The following is a 9,085-nucleotide window of genomic DNA, read 5'->3' as shown; positions in this document are numbered from 1 at the left end:
TGTTGCATCTTTTCATGTGCCGTTTCTGAACATCTTTGTATCGGAGGAGTTGCCCGCCAAGTTTCCGCTTACCCTCCTCTAGCTCAGAAAAAAAGATGCGCTTTGCCACTCTCTCCTCCGCCATACGCGATACATGACCGCACCACCGAAGTTGTCGATGCATTAAGTAAGCCTCTAGTCCACCGACCTTGGCGCGTCGCAGAACTTCGGTATTTCGCACTCGGTCAGACCACTTAATGTTCATAATCTTACGTAAGCATTTGAGGTGGAACTGGTCTAAGGTACGAATGTGGTGACGGTACACGCACCACGTCTCGGAAGAATATAAAAGGTTAGGCAGCACGATCGCCATGTAAACCGAAATTTTGGTGGCCAGTTTTAGGTCGTGCGTGCAGAAGACCTTGGAACACAGTTTTCCAAACGCTGCAGCTGCAGAGCCGATCCTGCTGTTGATCTCAGCGTCAAGGTCACACTTTGACGTTATAGTGCTTCCCAGATACCGGAATTTATTGACCTGCTTCAGCACGTCCTCACCAAGCTGTACGGCTAGTGTCTCGTGACCATGTGAGTCCAAAGACAACACCTCCGTCTTTTTAACACTAATTTTGAGGCCGAACTTGCAGCAGGCTTGGTGAAAAGCAGACATCAACTGTCACAACAAACACTACAAATAATAATACTACAAGAAATAAGTACCAATAGTGTTTTTCAAACTGGAAGGGTACGATGAAAGATGTCAATTCAATACAATTTTGCGATATTTGGTATAAAAAATACGGTTATAAATTGATTATTTATTTCAGGATGGATATTCAGGAAGAACGGGTCACTCACGCGAAGGAGTTTTAAAATATCTGAAGTTTTCATTTCATTTCTGTATCCATATATACCATGAGTCTCCGACAGTGTCAACAATGACACATAGGTATGCCAACGTCTACTAGGTCAGGAAATGAATGCTCAAAAAACGTTGTAGAGGGAAATGCTAGGAACACAATTTTTGACTCCGTAACTTTGTTTGGACGAGTTAGGAGGTGAACATATCAAAAGTCCCCGGCTGTAGCCCCGGTGCTGGGGGGTAGAGGGGGGTAAGAAGGTCGAATTTTTCGGTTTTTCATTGATATCTTGGAAACTTTAAAATCTTAGCGACATGACTACTAAGACAAACCGAAAGCTGATAAAATTAGTTACAAGTTTTATCCAGTCAAGGTTTTCGATATCATGAATATTTTATGAGATAAAATCAAAAAAAAATCAAAATCAAAATATACTTTATTCATGTAGGCCTAGCAACAAGCTCTTATGAATCGTAATTAATCTTAATCTAATTATCAGAGCAAGATACCCGCTCTTGAAAGTTTATTTAGGGATTTTAATTTTATCTTGATATCTACGTCAGTGAAGCTGTTAGGCCATGTTTGGTATCATTTTCGTATGAATCGGGGGTGCTGAATTCATTTATGGTATCACATTGACACTATTCCGACTTAAAACCTAAATTTAAAAAAATATATTTTTTTAAATCCCTCTTCACGCTTAAACTGCTGAACCAATTTCGTTGAAATTTGGTATAGAAATAGTTTCAGTCTTGACACAGGACATAGGATAGTTTTATTTAATAACCAAAAGCATCTTTTGAGGGTGTGAAAAGTGGGGTGGAAGTTTGTATGGGGAGTCAATAACCGCTGAACCGGTTTAGATGAAATTTAGGATGGTATATATCTGTGATTTAGATGAAAATGATACCAAACATGACTTCAAACCTTACCTTAAGCAGTATTAACCTCAGGAATTCAGTTTTGTCGACGAAGTTGAATTCCCCCCATACTCCAGTTCACAACTTTAAAGGATGATTATTGAGATAAAAAGTATCTTTTGTCCTGTCTTGGGACTCGAAATATGTGTATACCAAATTTTCATTAAATCGGTTAAGCGGTTTAAGCGTGAAGAGGAATTTAAAAAAAAGGTATTTGTTTAAAATGTATATGTTATTTCTTAGGAATGGTGTCAATGTGATACCAAAAATGAATTCAGCACCCCCGATTTATACGAAAATGATACCAAACACGGCCTAGCAGCTTCACTAATGTAGATATCAAGATAAAATTGAAAGCCCTAAATAAACTTTCAAGAGCGGATATCTCAAAAACTATTCAAGATATCGAAAAACTTGACTGAATAAAACTTGTAACAAATTTTATCAGCTTTTGGTTTGTCTTAGTAGTCATGTCGCTAAGACGCAAAGTTTCCAAGATATAAGTGAAAAACCGAAAAATGAGACCTTCTTTTCCCCCTCCACCCCCCAGCACCGGGGCTACGGCCGGGGACTTTTTGATATGTTCACCTCCTAACTAGTCCAAACTAAGTTACGTAGTCAAAAATTGTGTTCCTAGCATTTCCCTCTATAACTTCTTATTGCTTGGCCTATACGGTCTACGTAAATTATTTTCTATACATCTCGCTCGCACTAATATGTCTGTGCGAGCGAGATGCATAGAAAGTAAGTTACGTTCACGCTAGCGTTTATGTCAGTGCCAAACTGGTATTAGCCACACGTTTAATATTTAACTTTCTTACTTCTTTATAAAACCAAAACAATTGCAGAGAAACCAACGACCGTAACAAGAATACAACAATGCGTTTAAAATGCAAAGCGGGCTCGATACAAAATGATTCAATCTTTTTGTTTGTGTTATCGAGAAGGTGTTAATTATATTAAGATGGCCGCGAGATACGGGATAAATATCCCATCCTTCGGGACAGGTGGCAAAGCACACAGATTCTGGTAATTTTGTATCATCATCATCACTCGAAAGGAATCCGCGCTGGACATAGGCATCCCTCAAGGATGTTGCGTCCATATGGCTCTGCGTCCATCCAACTGTGCCTTGTGATTTTGAATCAGGAGCCTAGCCAAGATAACAACCGTTGATAGAAAACGGAAACTGTATGGAAATAATCACGTGACTTTTCTTAGCATCTGTCATCTCGATGCTTTTTTTTCTTTTGGCGTTTGGCGATGTACGATTGTAGTCTTGCTAAGCCCTCAGATCGTCATATTGCTGGAGGCCTTCTAACTGCATCCTCTGCCTATCACCCTTTCTTATTAGTGCGACAGTGACAGTTGCGTTTCGAAGCGTAAGCGATTGACATGTTAGCTACGCGGCCTGATTCGCGATAGTAGCTCAAGAACCTTTCCGACTCAGCTGCTATCGTTTTCCCAACACATTAAGTATATAGGTATAGTTCCGTTTCCTTGATTTAGATGTTTAAAGGTGACAGTCCATTTCCAACGACAGCTGCATTACTGTTCATTTTACTATGGAAATTGACAATGACATGCAGCGACGCGTTCAGTACCGGTACTGCAGCTGCGATTAGAAATGGAATGTTACCATAAATAAGATTTTCCCACCGTTTAATTTACAAGAGGTTCATGTTAACTTTGACTTTGTAATCTCTTACAAGCTTCAGACTTTCCCTTATTGTCTCACTTGGATGGAATACACATGTATTACTCATAGGGCGGTATTGCACAGGCTGCACTGCTGTTGGCAACCCATTTACTGGGCAGGTGACGATGTATTGATATTTCAATGAATGTGAAATGAGCCGGGAAGTTTATGACGTGTAGTAACTGTAATTTGTAGACCGCTTGGTCTACAAGTGCTTAACTATTGGAAACTTTCGACACATAGGTGCTCCAAGTGGGACGTTGAAATAGATGAAATACGTGACAATGTTGAGAGCGTGAGATATTGGGATTGGTTGTTTATAATATAAGCAAACCCCATTTTCATTGAAAATAAGGGCTGGCAAAAATACTTAGCCTGGGTTCGCCTTTGGGTACATAACTTTGCCTTAATGGGCGTTAAGGCCGTTAAGTAATTTGACATTTAGGATTTGGGATAAGTAAAGTTTTAATATAATGTTCAGAATAAAAAATAGATTATACAAAGATGTCACGGGTGGCAAAGTCGCGAGTATTTTAGATTTTTCGTTGGTTACGAATCTCTATCTATTTACCCGAAAGTCTTTTTATTTACCCTAATGAATTCTCCCAAACCAAATGAAATTAGTAGAAAAAAGTACAAAACAAAAGAGAATTGCAAGTGGAATATTCATAAAAACATTATACTAACAAATGCAAAGATTTAAGTGCCAAGACTGACAGGGCAACCCCCCACGCCTAACTTACCATTTCACGTTAAATTCTAAACTAGTAAAATAATCAAAGGCAACTTAGTTTCTGGACTTTCTGTTCCATAATACTTACTACATTTGTACCGGAGTATTATATAGTATTCCTTTACAAAGTGCTAATTTATTTTAGGTAGGCAAGATCAATGCACATATTCGCTCTTTTGCCTTTAAGCAAAAGGATAGCCTAAGAAGGTACATGGTCTGTATTCTGATGACTAACTTTATTTTACCTACTGATACTACTGTCTCAGGTATTGGTCGGACTGTGATTTTTTTCCTGCAATTCAGAATGTCGAAGAGTAATCAGATTACTTCTGAGGTTGAGGTTGTTATTGAAATAAACTTGGCAGTTTTCTTATAATCCTCACACGATAAAGGTCCACTCAGCCCAAGGTTTAATGCCACTCTTCATATCACTAAATTGTAAGTGAAACGAGTCGAATATACCCATGAACCTTAACAACGACGTCCAAACATGAAAAGCTTTAAATCAGATCTGTAATGATGCCGACCGGTTGCCTTTTTCGAAATAATGACATATGTTTCGCCCGAACACCTACATTTTGACATGTCTGGCACATTGCTTCTAAAGGTACCGACGGAAAATAAATATTTTTGGAGTCTTGCGTAAGTTTCGCTGTTTTTGTAAACCATTAATTTATATCTCAAACTTCATTTAATTAACATTATAAAAACATTATGCTCATTATAATTATTATATACTTCATTATGGTTATGTCTAAGTTTTTTCTCTTATTTTTAAAAATATTTTGCCTTAGATTAGGCCGGTCATATTTAACACAAAAAATTGCTAAATTCGCAAGCTAACGGCTAGTTCTGATTTTTTAATATGTTGTTAGGATCACTACCAGCATTGTTAATCCAAGTTTGCAGCTTCGAAAGACCTGTGCTAACTTTGCACCATTCGAAAAACCGCGATTTTTTCATACTTTTTTTGGTATTCTCATTATAGCTCCTAAACTATTCATTTTTTACCAAAAACGTCTATGAACAAACTAAAGTTAACTAAAATTGCTACAATTTAAGACCAGAATCAATTCTGTGAGTTCAATACTTACCGAGATACTGCTCTGCAAAAATGGCCAATTTTATCCAGTATAGCGAAATTTTAAGATTTGTTATATTTTCGACCCCGAAATCAGGGAAAATACTCATTTTACGGCTAAAATAATAAAACGATGTTCTAGAAAATGTAATTAGGGGAGACCGAGGTCAGTTGTGACAGAGGAGAGTTGTGACATTGTCGATTTTTTGGAATCTATTAACTAGAAACTAGGTCGCAACAGTGTGCGTTTGTTAGCTCGTAACTTGAACTGACAAGCGCTCGCTATTGCGACCTAGTTTCTAGTTAATAGATTCCAAAAAATTGACGATGTCACAACTCTCCTCTGACACAACTCCCTCGGTCTCCCCTACCTTTAATTTAAGCAAAGAACGACGTCTCTAGATCATACCGTTTATCTTATCTTATTGTATTCGGGGGCCCTTGCGGATACACTTCGACCCATAGGGATTTTTTTTGCAATTACCCCCTAGAGAAACTCCGTGAACTACTCAAGAGCTTTTCCCACCATATCCATGTGTCCGATGATGGAGCTCATGGGTAGCGTTTTGAAGTCCTTTGGTTCCAGATACCGTTTACACACAAATCTTAAAAGTCCAAAAAATGGGAAAACTGCTTTTTTCACATATTTGCTCTGCTTAGTTAGCTCCACCCCCCACGGCATTGTTCACAGAAGAGGGTTCGTTGTTCGACTCAGCTTTCACTTTGCTACCTCAAAGCATCTCAGTAGGAGCCGACATGATTGTTGTGGTAGATGGGTGTTTCTTACTGCACAAGGTGATATGGCACCGTAACAACTCCGTGAGGAATATCGTTGCAGGGTACGTCAAAAGTGGCAGTGGTGACTCTGGCCCCATACAATATTCTTCAACTTCATTTAATCGCGGAGATTTGGAAGTTCCTCCAGGATTCGAGTTGTTTCTCCCCGCCTTCACTGGGTGTGACACTACCTCTGCCCTTTTCTGGCATGCGAGGAACAAACTGTGGAGCGCCGTTAAGAGGAACGTTGAGCTTATCACCATAGCTGAAGTATTCCTGCAACCTAATGCAGCCTACCCAGCCATCGCAGATGCCGGAGCAAAATGCCTAGTAGCTTTATATGGAGGGGACTACACAAAAAATACACTCCATGCTCCATAGAATACGCTACAAAAAAAATATAAAAACAGCCGCCTTCGCTAAGGTTGACTTGGCCCGTTTACCTCCAACGGAAGATGGTGCAACATTCCATGCTTACCGAACTTACCACCAAATTCAGAAGTGGTTGGGGGTGGAAAACGATGCAACTCAATGGGGATGGGAAAAGACCAAACATCATCATTCAAATTCCAATAAAAATTACGAGTGAAGTAGTGGCACCTCCCTTCCTTTTGAAATTTTGCGGGTACAAAACAGGCTGTAGCGGAGGCGGCTGTACCTGCATAAAAGCAGCAGGCCTTAAATGCTTAGAGTTATGCAAATTTTGCTCCGGTGTCTCTTGTCACAACGTCGCCAAGCTTCAGATCGCAGAAGAAATTGAAGACGACGTCGATATGCCTATTTTTTAGACTGAATTATCTCAAAATGAACAGCTCTAACTAAATGTGGTGTTGGCGGAGAATGGAAGGGATTAGTTGGACGGAAAAAATATCAAATGATAGGGTTCTGGATAGGATTAACGAGAAAAGAAACATAATAAAGACAATAGAAAATAGAAGAGGAGTACTAATTGGACATCTGCTACGACACGACATGTTCCTAAAGAACATCATAGAAGGAAAAATAGAGGGAAAGAGAGGAAGAGGAAGACCAAGAATCAATTACTTTAACCAAATAAAAGAAAAAGTCCAGGTCGTGTCATATCAGAAGGTCAAGGAGTTGGCAGAGGATCGGACGAGTTGGAGATTGCTCCACCGACAAGAGCACAGCTCTTAAATATAAAGAAGAAGAACTAAATGTTATTTTTGATACCTTTTAAATATGTTTAATAAATATTTATAATTCATACTACCCTCAAACCATTGTGAGAACTAGGTAAACAGAGCAAATTTGCGAAAAATGCAGTTTTCCCACTTTTTGGATTTTTAAGCTTAGTGAGTAAACAGTACCTACAGTCAAGCGATATCATTGTTTGCTGAATATTAAAGATTACATTTGCGACAGCATCGTTTTATTAAATTACCCGTAAAATAAGTATTTTTTTCTGATTTCGGGGTCGAAAATTGCCCGAATGTTAAAATTTCACTATACTGGATAAAATTGCCCATTTTTGCAGAGCGGTATCTCGGTAAGTATTGAACTTACAAAGTTGATTTTAGTTTCAAATTGTAGCAATTTTAGTTAACTTTAGTTAGTTCATAGACCTTTTTGATAAAAAATGCATAGTTTAGGATTTATATAGAGAATACCAAAAAAAGTACGAAAATTTCGCGGTTTTTTGAGTGGTGCAAAATTAGCACAGGTCTTTCGAAGCTGCAAACTTGGATTTACAATGCTGGTAGTGATCCTAACAACATATTAAAAAATCAGAACTAGCCGTTAGCTTGCGAATTTAATGTTCGATATGACCGGCCTAGATCTACAACATTCAAATACATAATTGGGACTACTGGGCGAAGATATTTGAGGTTTTGAACCATAATACTACCAAACATACGCTTTTGGACTGTGTTGGTTTTATGGTAGATCTATTTTATCATCTTCTGTCTCGACCTGAGCCTGTACCAGGAGTCAGAGACAATTTCAAAACTGACATATACGCTAACGTCTACGTAATATACTTTCTATACATCTCGCTCGCACTAATATGCGAGTACGAGCGAGATGCATAGAAAGTATAAGTTACGTTCTCGATAGCGTTTATGTCTGTGCCAAACTGTACGGCTACCACCAGTTTTGACATTGACAGATACGCTCGCGTCTACGTAAATTACTTTCAATACATCTCGCTTGCACTAATATGCGAGTGCGAGTGAGATGCATAGAAAGTAAGTTACTTAGACGCGAGCGTATCTGTCAATGTCGAAACTGTTGGTAGTGGTTCTGGTGGTAGCCGCATAGGTCTATTTATTTACTTGTTCTGTTTTTCTGACGCTACAAGCAGACAAACAAACCGAGATAATGAATGCAGCCCTGATTTACCACCAATTGTCTTTCAGGAGCACTCGGTATTTTTAGTCCACTAATTACTGGCCGAGCTGACTTGCTCGAGTTACTTGACTAGTCACTTGAACCACAGAATAAATAATAGTACTACCGTACAGTCAGCAGCAGAAGTTGCTAAGAGTGTTCAAAATAATCTTGACGCGACATTAGTGTTAAGAGAATAAGAGCGTAGATGTTTTGTCATTTTGATTTGTTTGTTGTTTTTTTGGGATCCGTACCTCAAAAGGAAAAAAACTGAACCCTTATAGGATCACTCGTGCGTCTGTCTGTCTTTATCTCTGAAAATACTAGGCCTTAAATTTTGAAAAAAATACACAAAATAGTACTTTACTCATAGATGACAGGAAAAGCTATTAGAAATGTACAGTCAAGCGTGAGTCCGACTTATGTAGGGAACCCTTGCAACGCGAGCCCGACTCACACTTGTCCGGTTTTTTTATACATAATATACTTAATCTAGACTATGAAATACAACATGTCTCAGGCATTAAGACTTTAATAATCGTTCGGTTTCGCTATTTTACTTCGATAAACAATGATTGCTATCGTTAACATTGTGATAGGCTTATCAGCTTATCGTTAGCCGTAGAACGCACTGTCTCAAGCAAATTTAACTTTAATTGCGTGTAATTAAGGTTTCTTTTAGAATGCAAT

Source organism: Cydia fagiglandana, chromosome 2 (assembly GCF_963556715.1).
Source record: "Cydia fagiglandana chromosome 2, ilCydFagi1.1, whole genome shotgun sequence".
NCBI lineage: Eukaryota > Metazoa > Arthropoda > Insecta > Lepidoptera > Tortricidae > Cydia > Cydia fagiglandana.
Note: the sequence above shows the minus strand (reverse complement) of the source record.